General features: G+C 36.6%; 1 protein-coding gene across 3 annotated transcripts in view; it reads left to right on the plus strand.

Annotated features, from left to right (window-relative positions):
* The first annotated feature begins 8,909 nt into the window (after positions 1 to 8,909).
* Irk1 (Inwardly rectifying potassium channel 1) overlaps positions 8,910 to 19,127 on the plus strand; it is a 136,169-nt gene continuing 125,951 nt past the window's right edge. The window contains exons 1-2 of one of the 3 annotated variants that reach the window (XM_073986159.1): positions 9,000 to 9,149; positions 9,337 to 9,704. The gene's annotated coding sequence lies outside the window, so the exon portion shown is untranslated. Of the gene's footprint in view, positions 10,117 to 19,127 lie in introns of all 3 variants that reach the window. The other 2 variants (XM_073986138.1, XM_073986148.1) reach the window with 2 other exon arrangements.

Here is a 19,127-nt window from a genome sequence, read left to right on the forward strand (position 1 = left end):
CATGTAATTGTGTTTTCCTTTATAGTTTTGGTTTGTTTACCTTCCATGCTACAACCATGATTGAAAGGTATTAAAATCATGATTGAGGAATTCGAAGTTTTTTTTTTTTTAATTGATGCAGTATACGATGCTGTACGGGGTTTTTAAGTTTTTATGCTACCTTTGATTAGAAGTAATGTAACACATCGAAATATTGATCGCTTTCATTGATCGAATCGGATAAAGTCACCAAGGGCTATTTCTAAATACGTTTGGTATTTTTTCTTCCTTAATACAAATATTTAATTTTTTTAAGAAATGTGTATGTATGTATATGTAGCCAAAATAGTCAATTTACCCAATAAATCCCCGAAGGAACAAGGGAGACTTCGCAAGCATATAAATAAATTCCGTGGAAAACTAGTGCCCATTTTTGAGAAAAAAAAATTCAAAAAGTCATAGCCCTAATGTACATTCATATGTATGCTTGTATATGAAAAATATTATGTATTGACATGTATGCCAATACGTCAAACATACCAACATGCATACATACGTATGTATGTATACTCTCATATATACGGTACATACATATATTTGTAAATATGTAGATATATCAATTAACTAACATTAAATTGCGTATTCTCTACGTACTAAACTTTGTGCTAAATTAAACTAAACTAGGCAACATTGTCTACTCCACTAGTGGGTCTGGTTGCCTGGCCAGCTGACTGCTTGGCTTGCCGAATGACTAGTTTTTTACGTTGTCTAGACGACGCTGGCCGACGATAGAAATGACAGCAATGTCGCTGGAAAATATTTTCGACAAGATTCTTAGTAAGCGCCAACCGGCGTGGAAGTGGTGGATGTAGCAGTAACATCAGCTGTGAATGGCAACAGTTTGTTGTTTTTGTTCTCCGAATTGGCCTATTGAGAGAGACAAATATGCTTTGTTTGTTTTGTTGTTGCTGTTCTCCAGCGTTAGCACCGCTGGCGTTCTTGGTTGTCTGTGGTTTTTTTGGTGGTTGTTTCGGTGCCATGGAGCCAGTTATCAATGTTGAGCGCTTGACAGTATTCTCGTTGATATGGTAATATTCTCATGTAGAGTATGCCTCGGATATGCTATGTTGTAAGTAGAAAAGTTGAAGAAAATTCCAACAAACTACAGTGAGTCACAGTCAAAAAGGAGTCAATTAATGAAAGTGAGTTTATTATTTTTCAAATTTTTACATTAACGTCTTAACTTAAAATTCAAATAAAAAATTAGTAATGTTCAGGTAAATTCACATAAACAAATAATTACACTGTGCTACAAAAGTTGACAAAATTTTTTTGCAGGGGTTCTGATGCATATGTTCAGTTTTGTGGGAGTCCATGGAAGACGATGATACCTTTGGTTTCTTTGGGTCACTTCGTTTTTTGATTTTATAACGGAAAATGTAGTGAAAAACGGGTTTTCTTGGATTTTCAACTCAAAAGGGACATAACTTCTTTTTTCCACAACGGAGTTTTACAGCTTATTTCTTACTTAAAAGGTAAAAATCATGTCTTTCGAAAAAGCCATAATTTCTAAAAATCGGGTAACAAATGGTTAAGTTATAGTGATTTAAGTGTGACAAAAACGTATTAAAAAACAGGAAAATGCTTTCCTCGTGCTCTAGGCTGCGTAGAAGACACCAAACTGTGTAATTATTTACCTCTATCAAGAAGGAAATTTAGTTAGCTTTACAAAATGGGGAAAGCCAATAAAATCGGTTGAAAAATAGATGAGTTACAGCATTTTTGGTGTTTTTTGGTTTGCATAGGATTCCGCTGTATACAGATCAAGAATATACATATATACTTTATAAGGTCTCTGATCAATATTACGTTGTGTTAAAGACGGAATTACAAATTAAATTATACCCTCCATAGAAGGTATAAAGAACAATAAATCAGTAGACTTTGTCCATACAAAATTACCGTTTTTAATTTGGTGCACTTCCCCGCACTGTTCAGTGTAACCAAATTCAATAACTAGGTACAAAAGTGCTTTTTCAACTTCCGGTACTTCCCCCAATTTTTAAAAAATGTCACTAAAATGCTATGCACGATATCCCTTGAACTGGGCAACCAATTCGGTCCAAACTTTGGGTCTCCTAATAGGGAACCTCTTGGGGAACCTCTCCTTGGGGAACCTCCCCCACAAAAGTTCAACATTTGTGTCTAAGTGCAGTTTAGGGTCTGTTCGAAAATCCTTTGGAAATGTATACCGATGTAGTTCGTTGTCATCCTGTTTACAGCGATATTATGTTTTCCGTGGACAAGTCCATGCTACCTGGCATACTGTTCCAGAAGTTATACGATGACCCACTGAAATCACTAGTGGATGCGATATCCACTTCCATAATGGACTATGCTTGCTCCATTCCTTCAAGTACCTCCTCCGCAACACGTTTGAACCTCAATTCTAATGAATATTTTTTGTCGGCAAGTTCAAATGTCCAAAAAGAGCTACAAAATTCTGAAAAGACCCTAAATACATTCGATCTATCCGTAGATGAAAGTTTCAATTCACATAGGCTGAGGGTATATCTCTGTCGACAAAGGCGGCTGATACTTTTTTACTCGTTTTTAAGAAGTTTCCGACAATTTTGCATGAAGAAATAAACAAGTAAGAACGGCATTAAGTTCATCCAGGTCAAACTTTACACGAGTTTTATTGAAGTAAAATGGAACAAGTAACAAGTAAAAAGCGTTAAGTTTGGCCGGGCCGAACTTTTCATACCCTCCACCATAAAATATTCTGAACTAAAATGGAATAATTAGTTTTCATTCCTGTCCCCAACTTTAAGTAGGTACGTTAAAATGTCAGATAATGTACATAAAATGTTTCATTCGGTAGCCCCTTTTTTATGGTGTATATATCTAACTATGTATGTTGACAATTTTTGGTGGGCTAGAAATTGGGAGGTACCGTTATATAGGGGTTATAATAAAACATGGACCTATGTTGACAGTTTTTGATGGGAGCCTTTAATGTCAAATAACTCCTAATTCGGTTAAAAATTGTAGCTAGAATCCTCAAAATACCGAAAATCGGTACATAACGTGGGAACTTCAAATGTCATTAACAGCTAGTTCGGATGTACGTGGGCTATATGAAAATATGAACTTAAATGAACAATTTTTGTTGGCATTTAAATTTCAAATTACAGAAAGTTAGTCCAAAAAATAAAGCTAAGGTACGGAAAATCGGGAGGTTTGTTTTGGGGCTATACCAAAACATGGACCTACGTTCGGTTAAACATTTTAAGTAAAAACCTCAAAGTACCGAAAATCGGGAAGTATCGTCATATTGGGGCTATGTTGAAAATTGTTGATGCAGATGTGTGGTGACCACTACAACCTTCAAATGTCAAATTACAGTTAGTTCGGTTATCTAAAATTGCCAATTACTGAAAATTGGGAGGTACCGCTATATGGGAGCTATATCCGAACATGGACCTATGTTGACAATTTTTTATGGAGAGATGTTGTGACCACTAAGAACTTCAAATGTCAAATTACTGCTAGTTCGGTTTAATATTGTAGTTAAAATCATCAAATTACTGAAAATCGGGAGTTACTTTTACATGGGAGCTTTATCAATACATCGACCTTTCTTGACAATTTTTGGTGGAGAGGTGTGGTGACCACTAAGAATTTCAAATGTCAAATGTTCAAATTACAGATAATTCGGTTAAAACTTGTAGGTAAAATTCTAAAAATACCGAAAATCCGTTATATTGGGATACCGAAATCCGTTATACCGAGGTACCGTTATATGAGGCTATACCAAAACATGGACCTACGTTCATAATTATTTCGAATATAAGTTTTTTGGTCACTAAGAACCCTAAATATCAAATTATAGCTAATTCGGTCTAGAAATGTGAATTTAAAAATACCTGAAATCGGGTGGTAACGTTATATGGGGGCTATTCCAAAACATGGACCTATGTCCACTAGTGATATAAGTTTAAGAACCCTAAATGTCAATTTATAGCTAAATCGGTGTGTAAATGTAACTAAAAACGTCAAAATGTCATAAATCGGGGGTACCGTTATATGGGGGCTATACCAAAACGTGGACCTATGTCCACAAATTTTGTTATATAAGTTTATTGACACTTAAGAACCCTAAATGTCAAATTATAGCTACATCGGTCTGATAATGTAGCTAAAAACGTCAAAATACCGTAAATCGGGGGGTACCGTTATATGGGGGCTATACCAAAACGAGGACCTATGTCCACAACTTTTGTTATATAAGTTTATTGACACTTAAGAACCCTAAATGTCAAATTATAGCTACATCGGTCTGATAATGTAGCTAAAAAAGTCAAAATACCGTAAATCGGGGGTTCCGTTATATGGGGGCTATACCAAAACGTGGACCGATATAGCCCATCATCGAACTTGACCTGCCTGCAAACAAAAGACGCATTTTCGCAAAATTTCAGACAATTTTGGTGGAGAGGTGTGGTGACCACTAATAACTTCAAATGCCAAATGTTCAAATTACAGCTAATTCGGTTAACACTTGTAGATAAAAATGGCAAAATTCCGAAAATCAATAGGTACCGTTTTATGGGGCTATACCAAAGCATGTACCTATGTTCATATTTTTTTCGAATATAAGTTTTTTGGTCACTAAGAGCTCTAAATATCAAATTATAGCTAATTCGGTTTAGAAATGCGACTTAAATCGTCAAAATACCGTAAATCGGGGGTACCGTTATATGAGGGCTATACCAAAACGTGGACCTATGTCCACAACTTGTGTTATATAAGTTTATTGACACTTAAGAACCCTAAATGTCAAATTATAGCTAAATCGGTCTGAAAATGTAGCTACAAACGGCAAAATACCGTAAATCGGGGGCTATACAATACGGGGGCTATACTATACGTATATGGGGGCTATACCAAAACGTGGACCTATGTCCATAACTTTTGTTAAATAAGTTTATTGACACTTAAGAACCCTAAATGTCAAATTATAGCTACCTCGGTCTGAAAATGTATCTAAAAACTTCGAAATGCCGTAAATCGGGGTACCGTACCGTTATATGGGGGCTATACCAAAACGTGGACCTATGTCCACAACTTTTGTTATATAAGCTTATTGACACTTAAGAACCCTAAATGTCAAATTATAGCTACATCGCTCTGAAAATGTAGCTAAAAACATCAAAATACCGTAAATCGGGGGGTACCGTTATATGGGGCTATACCAAAACGTGGACCTATGTCCACAACTTTTGTTATAAAAGTTTATTGACACTTAAGAACCCTAAATGTCAAATTATAGCTAAATCGGTCTGAAAATGTAGCTAAAAACGGCAAAATACCGTAAATCGGGGGGTACCGTTATATGGGGGCTATACCAAAACGTGGACCTATGTCCACAACTTTTGTTATATAAGCTTATTGACACTTAAGAACCCTAAATGTCAAATTATAGCTACATCGCTCTGAAAATGTAGCTAAAAACATCAAAATACCGTAAATCGGGGGGGTACCGTTATATGGGGCTATACCAAAACGTGGACCTATGTCCACAACTTTTGTTATAAAAGTTTATTGACACTTAAGAACCCTAAATGTCAAATTATAGCTAAATCGGTCTGAAAATGTAGCTAAAAACGGCAAAATACCGTAAATCGGGGGGTACCGTTATATGGGGGCTATACCAAAACGTGGACCGATATAGCCCATCATCGAACTTGACCTGCCTGCAAACAAAAGACGCATTTTCCCAAAATTTCAGCGTTCTATATCCATTTTTGTGGATGCTAGAGTGATTACCACAGACGGACGGACGGACGGACGTGCACAGATCGACTCAGAATTTTACCCTGATCAAGAATATATATACTTTATATGGTCGCAAATGAGTATTTCAATGCGTTACAAACGGAAAAACAAACTTAATATACCCTCCATACTATGGTGGAGGGTATAAAAAAGGACGTCTTTGCCGACTGAGATTTATCCTCAGCATGTGAGAATTGGAACTTGCACTGTTGACAATATCGAACCGAATACCGGCTACGCAACCAAAAATTGTTTCCCAATATTTATGTATTCGAGGGTGTTCAGATGTTGTGGCCCTTTTTGGAGTTATGAACTTGCCGACAAAAATATATATTTGGATTAAAACTCAAATGTGTTGCGGAGTGGATCATATTTTGGGAGTCATATATTTTCGATCTAAAGTACGGTTCTATAAATGCAATATTAAAAGGTGGACCTTTCCATACTAAATTTCTGGGGGGAATATTTTGTAGCCCCAAAGGAAGACTTAATGCCAAATTTTAGACATTTCGGTTAAGGTTAAAACTATTAAAATTACCAAAAATTGTTAGGCACTGTAGATCTGTACTGCAAATTTTCTCAGGAATAGTTTTGCAGCCTCAAAAAGGACTGAATACCAACCTTCTGCGATATCGGAGATAATATGAGGCTTAAACATTAAAACTAGCGAAAATCGGGATGGACCATTCTATGGGGTGTCTATATCCATACGTGGGCTGAAATTGCGAGCTGTATATTGGTTTTAACAGACGGACAGATGGACATGGCTATTTCGACTTAAAATTTTATGCTGATCATGAATATATATACTTTATAGGGTCTCCGACGAATATATCGATGTGTTACAAACGGAATGACAAAGTTGTGTATAATTAACTTTGTCATTCCGTTTGTAACACATCCATATTATGGACACAGACTTCCTACAGGGAAGTTAACGAAGTGCAACATTTTAAATACCTTGAGGTGTTATGTTTGTTGTCCTTAAGCTCAAAAATATTTCATTTTTAAAACCAATAAAAAGGTCGATGAAATTACAAAAATTGTGATTTTAAGTACTCATAATAGGGTAGGGCGATTTGAACAACTTATTGGGCCCTTCGCGTTTCTGTTTCCTGTGATTGTACTGAGCAAAAAAAGTCGACTAGACCGTCTGTCTGCTGAAATCAAGATACAGGTCGCAATTTTTAAGATAGTGTTTTATAATTTTGTATAGAAGTTTATATTACTCCTAGGATGTTTGGTATTGAAAATGGGGATGTACCCCACGTTTTGATATAGCCCCCATAGAACGGAACCTCCCGATTTTCGGTATTATGAAGGTTTTAGCCTCACTATAACTTAATGTCGTATTTAGTCTTCGTTGGAGGTATAAAACTTTTCATCTGAATTTTGTCGAAACCGTACCTCCCGGTTTTCGGTATATTGAAGATTGTGGCCTCAATATCCCACCAAAATAGCTGAAATTTTGTATTTAGTCTTCCTTGGGGACGTAGAACTTTGAGTTTGTCGGTATAGTCACACGCCTTCATATACCCCCATAGCACGGTACCTCCGATTTTCGATATTTGAAGGTTTTAGCCTCAATATCACGGCGAAATGGCTGAAATTTGGTATTTAGATTCGGTTGGGGGGTACAAAACGTTCCACCTGAAATGTGTCTGTATATGTCGACGCCTTCATATAGCCCCCATAGAACGGTACGTCCCGATTTTCTGTATTTTGAAAGTTGTGGCCTCAATATCCCACCGAAATGGCTGAAACTTGGTATTTAGTCTTTGTTGGTGGCATAAAACTTTCCACCTGTAATTTGTCCCTATAGGTCCACACCTTCATATAGCCCCCATAGAACAGTACATCCCGATGTTCTGTATTTTGAAAGTTGTGGCCTCAATATCCCACCGAAATTGCTGAAATTTGGTATTTAATCTTCGTTGTGGTATTAAAATTTCCATCGGAAATTTGTCGGTATAAGTCCACGCCTTCATATAGCCCCCACAGAACGGCACCTCCCCATTTTCTGTATTTTGAAGGTTGTGGCTTCAATATCTCGGCGAAATGGCTGTAATTTTGTATTTAGTTTTCCATGGGGGTATAAAATATTCCAGAAGCCACATTATTTAACCGAAATGGCTGATGTGGTATTTAGTAATCGTTGGGGCTACGTATTTTTCGCGCTGAGAATGGTTGGTCGATTCTGAAAGGCTATAAAACATCGATGTCTCATTGGTATTAAACCATGTTTAAAAGATATATGCTATACTCCAGTTAGCAGATTCCACTTTTTCTATGAATAAGCCTTGACGTGACGCATGGAAACTAATTGTTCCATTTTACTTATAAAAAGTTCGGCCCAGCCGAACTAAACGCTATTCTTATTTGTTTATTAATTTTCTTTTCAAAACACTTCTTAGAATAATTCAAAAATTTTCCTTGACATTTTCTTCTATTATCTTTTATTTTTTCTGAGATACATAAATCATTTACATATTTTCAATTCGGTATGTGGATGTGCTCAAAACAGCCAGTTGCACTATTGATAAGAGCAGCACTAATTTGTATTTTCCCCGTTCCAATGTCAAGATAAAATAAATATATGTAGATATTTTTGTGAATACGCTTAGCCAGGTTCATAGAGGTAACATAATTATTGTCAGAACAATTATGGCCATATGGGAATGTCGGCGACGTCATCATCATCAACATCTTTATCATTAGCCTTATCAGTCATTATGAATAGGAAATGAGCAACAGAGAAGAATTTGATTCCATAATCAGACTAGCAGAGAGTCGTTTAATAGATTGGAGGATGGTGAAGAAGACAAGTTGTTTTGCGGCAACTGTTGCTGCTTCGTTGATGATTATTACGACAGAGAATAATAATGATGATGATTATATACTTTATGATAATAATGAGTATCGATGTTGCTAAGGATGATGATGTTTTTGTTGCCAGTGGAACTGTTGCTGAACGTTTCGGTTTTGGCGCATTCGTTCGACCAAGTAACTAAACGAACATCATCAGGCCCCAATCAAACATCCAGCACCACCATCACCACCCTCAAAGCAAAATAAACAAAACGGAGAACAACAGCAGCTCCAAATGCGTTGCGTCCAACCAAACAGCCGCAACAATTCAGTGCTTCAATCATCTAAGCAGCCAGCCAGCCAGTCAGTCATAGCCGTAGTCTCAAACAGAAAGGCAACCGTACCGGCGGTTCTTATTTGGCATCGCTCCAAAACGAAAGACGAATTTATGTTTATTTTTTATTCCAAAGAAAATAAATATAAAACAAAAAATTAAATCAAAACAAAACAAGCATCCCAAAGTTTGTCCATTATAAATAAATATTCAAAGCGTGTTTTTTTCGATTTTTTTTTTAATTTTCTTGTTGTTCCACTGAGATTTGCTTCTCTGTAATGTTGTTTTTGGAAAGAATTGGTGTTGGTGTTTGATGTTTTAAAAGAAATCGAAACATTTGTTTAAAGGTGGTTTAATTTGTTTATAAATATAAGGTGACGCGACACGGTGCAACAACAACAAGATCAAAAACCACAACATAAAATAATAAATATTTAAATCTGTATAAGAAAAAATTAAAAAAAAAATTGATTGCTGTGACCCAAAATTGGCAATTGTGCAGTGCATTGCAACCAATAACACTGCAATTACTCAAAAATTACGCACGACAAATAAACACGGTGTTGGCGTATCGGCGGCTTTTTACGGTAGCTAATTCGTTGTCAATAATCGTGTAAAATTAATAGTGTTTCAGTTTAAAACTGAAACTTGAATTTGGTGCAATAACAAAAAACAAAAATAGTTACTGAAAAAAAAAACAACAACAACATATAATACGAGGATAAGTTATTCAACAAAAAAGGTATAACAAAAAAGTGTGAAAATCTGTGTATAAATTCTGAATCTAATTAAAATATTGTGCTATACATTTTGAATGACAACAACAGCAACAACGACAGTAGTGATTGAAACAAATAAGATAAAGTAAATTAAAATTTAGTTTAAATGCAAAATCGTATATTATTTAATCTGTGTTTATACATAACAGAAAAGAGTGGAAAACAAATCCACAAACAAAAGAACATTTTAGAAAATAATTAAAAAAATATATACGTATGTACACGTGAATGTGAAGATTTTATTGTGATTCAAAAAATTTTAACTGATAAGAAGTATGAAAATATGCCTTGTCATTTAATCTGTTTGGTATAGCAAACAAAGCAAATGACAATTGGGAAAAAGGATTAACCCAAGTGTACTCACTTTGAGCCATGGTAAAGTGTTGACAATTTATAATAAGGCAATAACAATGAACCAAAAAAAGCAATAATAGTATGGCTATCGGCTATACCTGAGCGATCTTTGTATCCATAGTAATTTGTATAGGACCAAAGTCACATTTTTACAAAAATCCTCCAAAGGTCGAATTTATGGTCCAATCGATGAAAAAACTTTACCAGTTCAATGTTGTGGCTAAAAAACGAATTCTACAAAAAATTATGAAAATCGGACCCGATGTTGATATAAGCTATGCTATAGGGTAAAAATTACCTATAATTGTTTATATATGCGCATTGGAGCAATATCATACATTTTTGAACTGGTATTTTTTCGTAGATTGGAAAATAATTGTGGCCTGCAGATCGGTTAGGGGACACGGGTTATCGTTAACCGATAAATTTTTGTTGTGTTGGAGTTCCACAATTTTTTTTTTGGTTCTCTAGGGTCGGCCTAATGTATATGTATACCCAGCGGAAATAATTTCGATTTTTGTTAGACTGTGCAATGATTATTCGAAACATTCTCGGGAAGGGTGCAATGCCTAATTAATTAAGTAAATACGTATCAGTCGGCTTTGCCGATAGAGATATACCCTCAGCCTGTGTGAATTGAAACTTTCATCTATGGACAATATAGAATCGAATACCGACTACGCAACAAAAATCCTTTTCCCCAATAATTATTTACTCGTATTTAGGATTTTGTGGCCCTTTGGACTTATGAACTTGCCAAAGAAAAACTATTTAATTGAAGGAATGAATAATGGACTATGTCATTTTGGAAGAGGGTTTTATTTTGGGAGTCATTTCTTTTCTATAGATAGCGCACACTCCAGTCATTTTAGTTGGTCACCGTATAACTTACAGGTTTTGGACCGCTAAGTCAAGAATCATGGATTTGCCAATGAAAAAAATAATACCGCCGTAAACAAGACTACAAGGAATAGCATCAGTATACTTTTTCAAAGGATCTTCGAACAGATCCTAAACTAAGCATTAAAAAATATTTAACTTTTGTAAGAGAGGTACCCTAAGGAGAAAATATTAGGATGTCCAAGGTTTGGACCAAATAGGTTGCTCCGTTCAGCCATTTTACTGACATGAGGGGGTTAAGTACCGGCAAGTGTTGTCCGGTATTTTCCGTTTTCGAACTTATACTAAGTTTGGACAAAATATTACCAAGGCCAAATTTTGGACCGAATCGGCTGGACCGTTCCCGAGCCATTACTCATGGTATCATAGGGGTGTTTTACAGTTTTCGGGCCATTTTCTCAGACATTGCTAAATCGACTCCAAATCGTCTGAAACGGATTTCGTCCAAACATACTTGGGGTCTAAAACCATTATTTCGATAAAGCGAGGTGCTAACGAGGTGTCATTAAGCTTCTGAGGGTACATAGACTGTGAGTCCGTTCGGACTCGGCGTTAAAAACAGTAGGTCCCATAGCATTGAGCTAATATAAGTCGGGGTGCACAATGAGTGCATATTTCATATTACGATATCTCTCAAATCGGATCAAGTGATGTGGTCGAAATTGTACACCTCATAATATTTTGCCCAAACTTAAAAAAGACGATATTTGTTCCACAAACATCCCAGACGGGACAGGGGAGACTTCTCTCATATCAATGAGTGCACCCCGATTCATATTAGCTCAATGTTATGGGACCTACTCTTTATTGCCGAGTCCGAACGGCGTGTCCTAAGGACACCACTTGTAGAGAAGTTTTTACATGGCTGAAATACTCAGGAAATGTCGCCAACATCACTGAGGGGTATTTTGCCACCGTTGAAAATTTGAAGTTGCCTGGCCTGGGAATCGAACCCACGACCTTTAGCGTGCAAGGCGGGTGTGCATACCATTGCACAACGGTGGCAAACAAGACGAAACCTACCTCAAAAAGTTCAAAATTGTTAGATAAAATGGTGCGCACCATAACTATCGAAGGGATAATCCGATAACATTTCTTCGAGACGTACCTGAAGGAGTTAACCGATATGGCTTATCTTCGAACTTAAACTAAGATTGCACAAAATATTACGAAGACCAAATTGTGGACCGAATCGGCAGATCCGTTCGAGAGTTATCTTGCGCTCCAAGCACTACCCACTGTGTCATATGGCTTTTTTGTACCTTTGAGGCTATTTTCTCAGGAATTATGGACTTGCCCCTGATGAAACCTATACCGTTATATGGGGGCAGTAAATACAAGTTGTTACAACAAAAATCAAACCGATTCGTGAACAGGTACTAAACTAAACATTTTGTGTGGGAGGTACCCGAAGGAGTGAGCCGATGGAGTCCACATTTGAACCTCAGCTAAGTCTGGTAGAAATTTCACGATGTGCAAAGTATAGATAAAATCGGTTACTTACTTCGAGAGTTATAGTGCGCTCAAATTTTCCGATCATTTCCGAACTTTTGTGGGGGGTGTACCGGAAGGAATGGACAGATATAACCCATCTTCGAACTTAAACTAAGTTTGGACAAAATATTATGAAAGCCAAATTTTGAACCGAATCGGTTCATCCGTTCCAGAGTTATAGTGCGCTCCAGCCAGCCAGACAGACAGACATGGCCAAATCAACTCCAAATTGTCTGAAACACATTTCGCCCAAACATACTTGGGGTCCGTTATTTCGATGAGGCACATTTTGCCCGTATGAAAGTGTATATACCCTCGTTAGCAGAAATGCTGATGGCATAAAAAGAGAGTTATTTCTCGGAAACACATGTTGATTTCATTGTTTTTATACCCTCCACCATAATATCGAGGGTATAATTAACTTAGTTTTTCCTTTTGTAACACATCGACACGGTGCTCTTGAATCAAATTTAAATGGAAGGTGCTTACACCTGGGAAGATTTTGCGGATTCTGAAACTACAATGTTCATAGATGAGAAAAATCAAAAAACTAAAAAAAATCGCCGGAGCGCTTTTTAAATAAATCGCGATTCAAGTTGACATTTTTAAGGGTTTTTAGGTTTTCACGGTTTTGCTTCGAAACTGCAAGTCTCATTAAAATGGGACTAAAGAAAATGTTGTAGCTATGAATATTCTCTACAAGACTGATTTTTATGATATCTTCGTAGTTTTTAACGTTATTGAGATATAGAAGTTCAAATTAGGACAATGGATTGACTGCGCCCCCTTATAAGACAATGCCTTGAAGTGTGCGCCTTAACTAAATTTTTATGAAAACCGCGTACACAGGGGAAGTTTTTGTGAATTCTGAAACAGCAATGTTCATAGATGAGAAAAATCCAAAAACAAGAAAAAATCGCTGTAGAGATTTTTAAATAAATCGCGGTCAAAATTCACATTTTAAGGTGTTTTTTGGTTTTCACGATTTTGCGTGGAAACCGCAAGTCCAATCGAAATGGGGCTAAAGAAAATGTTGTAGCTGTGAAAATTCTCTAGAAGATTGACGTTTATGACTTGTTCTCAGGCTGTACCATTTTTGAGATAAAGAAGCTCAGTTTACATTTTTAGGTTTTTTTGTTAGGCTTTCGCGATTTTGCTTGAATACGGCAAGTCTTATCAGCATGGGACCTGAGAAAATCTTATAGCTGTAAAAATTCTCTACAAGACTGGCTTATGTAATTTTTCCTAGGTTGTACCACTTTTTTAGATATATAAGTTTAAGTTGGGAAATCGCAGTCATGACATTGTTTTATAAGGAGACGATACAGAATAGAATTGAATTTGAATTGTCCCAATTTCAACTTCTATATCTTAAAAGTTGTAAAACCTACGAAAATATCATTAAGGTCAATCTTGTAGAGAATTTTGATAGCTACAATATTTTCTTTATTTCCATTTTGATAGAACTTGCGGTTTTCAAGCAAGATCGCAAAAACCTAAACAACCCCTAAAAATGTCAACTTGAATCGCGATTTATTTAAAAAGCGCTCGGGCGATTTTTTTAGTTTTTTGATTTTTCTCATCTATGAACATTGTAGTTTCAGAATCCGCAAAAACTTCCCAGGTGTAAGCACCTTCCATTTAAATTTGATTCAAGAGCACCGTGTCGAAATATTCGTCGGATACCCTATAAAGTATATATTCTCGAGCAACATAAAGATTGTAAATTGATATAACCATATCATCCGTCCGTATCCAGAGCTTTATAATTTGGTATACATGTACTACTTCTGAGATGTTTGGTATTGGAAGTGGGCTATATCGGTCCACGTTTTGGTAAAGAATGGCTCTTCTTCTTCCAGAAGGGAATTATCAGTATAAATCCACCTTTTCATATAGCCCTCACGGAAGAGTAACTCCGGATTTTCGTGCTCTTGAACTTGACGTGCTCTTTTTCGGTATTCTCTGGATGTTTCCATTGGGATTATTGGGCTTTGGTCCCCAGTTATGACATTTTGAAATGAAGGTACATGTCGCAATTTTTATTATAGAGCTTTATAATTTTATATGAAGTTTCTACTAGTCCCAGGAAGTTTTGTATTGAAAATTATTAAGCCCTCATAGGACTGTACCTCCCGATTTTCGGGATTTTGAAAAGTTTAGCCTCCTTATAACAACGAAGTGGCTGAAGTTTGGTATTTGGTCTTTGTGAGTTGGACGAAGTCTTTTACTATCTCAAAATTATAGGAACCAACTTCCACTATTGGTCCTACCATCAACTTTGTCTTTTCGCCGTTTACCGCCAGACCCACTTTTGCTGATTCTCCTCCGACCTTCTTAAAGGTATCAGTTACTTCCTTTATTGATCGTCCCATGATGTCAATGTCATCAGCATAAGCAAGTAACATGTGTTTATCGGTGTATATTGTGCCATTTCTTTTGACCATTGCATCTCGTATAATCTTTTCCAGCTGAATGTTGAACAGGTCACACGAAATGCTGTCTCCTTGTCTGAAACCTCTTTTGGTACTGAATTGTTTGGAGAGGTTCTTTCCTATTTTAACTGCGGACCTAGTATCAGTTAAAGTCATCTTGCAAAGCCGAATGAGCTTTGAGGGGATACCAAATTCAGACATGGCTTGGAATACCTTTGAACTTAGGGGGCTGTCGAAGGCTGCTTTATAATCGACAAAAAGGTGGTAGGTGCCGATCTGCATCTCTTGTTTCTTCTTCAGGACTTGCCGTAGGGTAAATATCTAGTTAATGGTGGACTTGACAGGTCTAAAGCCGCATTGGTATGGCACAACTATTTCGTTGACCATAGGCTTTAGTCTTTCGCATAATATCCCTGACACTATCTTGTAGGCAATAGAGAGACGACTTCTGCCTCTATAGTTAGAGCATACAGTCTTATCTCCTTTCTTGTGGACAGGGCACAGGATGCTCAGGTTCCAATCGTCTGGTACTCGTTCTTCCTGCCAGATGGTGCTAACTGGCTGTTGCATACACCTTATCAGCGTGTCGCCTTCTGTTCAAAATCATTATTCTTTAGCCGGTTTATTGCTGACTTTACCTCGTCATGCCTAGGTGGTATACATTCAATACCATCTTCTGGGATTGGATCTGTGGTATCTTCGTTGTCTTCGCTACTATTGGATACCAACACTTTGGAAAAATGATCTTGCCATATCCTGAGCACACTATCTGTATCAGTTACCAAATTACCTTGGTGGTCTCTACAGGAAGATGTACCAGTGCGTCAACTTTAGATGTTGTTGTGACGCTTTTCCCCATCCATCGAATTTCCTGTATTGCAGTATTGGATATAGGACTTCATATAGCCCCCATAGAACCGCACTCACGGTGGGTAGAAAACCTCCACATAGAAATTTGTCGGTATAAAGTTAAAATATTATTCTCCTTCAAGAATTTAGACTTAACGTAGATGAAGAGCTTCGTAGTTACTAATTGTTCATATGTAATTCAATAAAGTTCGTGGCGGAAGGTATAAAAAGTCTTCCCGGTAGAACTTAACGTCGTTCTTACTTGTCGAGGTAATCTGGATCGCTGTTGTTGATGTTCAACAGCACCTTAGCGATGTCTATGCGACGTTGTTTTTGCTATTTTGAGTTACCATCCTTTTGTTGAATAGGAGCGATATGTGCTAATACATTACTTTAGATTCGTTCTAGTTTTTGTCACAATCTTTTGGACTTCACCTTTTTGAATGCAAATATCAACCAGCATACACAGAATGACCGACCATTCGCATTCCCACCTCAATGTTCAACTTTGATTTCAGTTAATCAAACAATGGCAGTAACTGCAAACTGCCCTCCATTTGATGAATAAAGAATAAAAGAAAGTAAAATAGTTTACTCTGTTTATTATCAACGAATAAATATTGTATTTTTATTCTTGATTGTCATTTTATTCTTTAGTTGATATACATTTAATACAACTGACTGACGTTTGTATGTGAAACTGGGGACTTTTTTTTACTACACACACTGATTTTAATGAACTCTGATTGTAACTGTTATCTGCTGGTAAATATATTTAATTTAATAAATTAATTAAATTCTTTTCTTCTGGTCGGGAATAAAGAAAGAATTGTGATTGCAAAAATCTGTACAATAAAAAGTGGTTTTATTAAATACATATTGGCGTACACAAACAACCATTCATTTATTTATGCTTTTGAAAAACGTCAGACTCATTTAGATTGAATCGCATGTTATGATTCCATTTACCTCAGGTAGAGTTTTTATTTATTGCCAACATCTTTCATCGGAATGGCATTTGCACTTTGTTTCCTGGAGTGTGTGTGTGTTAGGGCAGGAGGAATTTGACAATATGAATTGCATTTCAAAGATAGGGTTATTGCTCCACCCAATGAATTTTGAGAAAGGTTTTAATCGTTTTTAAGAAATTAATAATGATTTTTTTTAACAAAAACGTTAGCATTTTGTATGCTGACATGTCGCCGTAATTCTGTCTTACGTTAGATACGATATTTTACCGAGTGAAATCATTGAGGATATGTAGTCGCATTTTATGGTATTTTGTTATTTGGAAATATCCGTCGTTGAAGCCGAACTCAGGCTAGGCTATGCTAGAAGCCAAGTTCCGATGTGACTTCCTCGACATAAGATTTATCCGGAGCTTCTACCTCCATACTCTAAACGGGATCCAGTCATTTGAAAACATGAAATATGGTACTTGCAATGATCGAAAATAAATTTTATACGTTGTGAAAACGCAAAATTTCGGTTTACAATTGCAATACGAATGCCCGTAATTACATGCATTTTTAGTGGGTGCTTGGCTGGAGCGCACGATAACTCTCGAACGGATCAACCGACTGAGTCCAAATTTTGGGCCTCGTAGTATTTTCCGTAAACTAAGTTTAAGTTCAATATAGTCCGGTCCATTCATTCGGGTACCTCCCCAACAAAAGTTCACGTTTTTCGATTAAATGGTGCGCACGAAAACTCTCGGAGAAACCGATTTGCTTCATACTTTGCACGTCGTAATATTTCTACCAGTCAGTCAGTATTTCTACCAGTCCTTCCGGTAACTCCCAAACAAAATTAAAACAAAGCAGTTTATGGTTTGCTTTGGAATCGTTTTGAATTTTTGTTAAAGCTTATCCGAGCGACGGTATTAGTTTTTTCATGGGCAAGTTTTTTTTGGGGAGCATGTTCATACATCCTGAGATAATGTTCCAAGTGTTCTAAATACCCTATTGGCACAAACTAAAATTAAAAACTTCGTTTATGCACAATTTAAAGGCTTTTCGAGGATTGTTTTAAAATATGCATCTAAGGTAGTCCTCGTGATTCTGATTACAGCAGGCAAGTCCATACGCCCAGTGATCAAAAATCCTACGGTGACCAACTAAAATGTCTGCTTTGTCTGAAAGGAAATTGGAACACAAAATGCAAATTATAGCCAAGTTGGTATGAAAATATAAAACGTAAATATACCTGAAATCAGGTGGTACCATTATATGGAGGCTATTCCAAAACATGGATCTATATCCACAATTTTTGGTAGATAAGCTTTCTGACTGCTAGGAGCCTTAAATGCCAAATTATAACTAATTCGGTTTGAAAATTTATTTTGGCACAAACTAAAATTAAAATGTTCGTTTATGCACAATTTAAAGGCTTTTCGACGATTGTTTTAAAATATGCATCTAGGGTAGTCCTCGTGATTCTGATTCGCAGGCAAGTCCATGCTCCCAATACATAAACAAATCCTATGGTGACCAACTAAAATGACTGTTTGCGCGAAAGGAACTTGGAACACTAAATGCAAATTATAGCTAAGTTGGTCTGAAAATATAAAACGTAAAAATACCTAAAATCGGGTGGTACCATTATATGAGGGCTATTCCAAAACATGGAGCTATGTCCACAATTATTGGTAGATAAGTTTTCTGACCGCTAGGAGCCTTTAATGTCAAATTATAGCTAATTCGGTTTGAAAATTTATTTAAGAACGTCAAAATACCGTTAAATGGGGCTATTCAACCAACCAAGTTTTTGGTTGAGAAAATCCCTAAAATCTGGAGGTATAATCTGGACCGATATAGCCCATGCCTATGGAAAATACACCTCTAAAGCAGATTTTGATGTACTTAATAAACTCACAGAAATATGTATATGAAGGCTAAACACAACATTTTAGTCATTTCGGTTGGACAATATGGCTAAATCCTTCAAAATATCGAAAATCAGGGGGGGTGGGGGTTGTTTTTCATTTCGGTTGGATGGTGAGGCTAGAACCTGCGAAATACGAAAAATGGTGCGGTAAAGTTCTAAGGGCTATATTAATGCGTGGATCTACCGTTAAACTTTTATATTAAGTTTGTTTTTCCATTTGTAACGCATTGAAATAATCATTTGCTACCCCATAAGTCAAGATTTGGAGGTACCGCCCTTGATCTGGATGAAATTCAGTGTTAGGATAAAATAGCCATGTCCGTCTGTTTTGGCACCCGAGTGTCTTTTTCCCAAATGCGGGTCAAGTTCGAAGATGGGCTATATTGGCCCACGTTTTGGTTAGCCCCCATATAACGGTACCTCCCGATTTTCGGTATTTTGACGACTTCAGCTAAATTGTTTTACCGA

Source organism: Musca autumnalis, unplaced genomic scaffold (assembly GCF_047663935.1).
Source record: "Musca autumnalis isolate F117 unplaced genomic scaffold, ASM4766393v1 scaffold_1, whole genome shotgun sequence".
NCBI classification, from domain to species: domain Eukaryota; kingdom Metazoa; phylum Arthropoda; class Insecta; order Diptera; family Muscidae; genus Musca; species Musca autumnalis.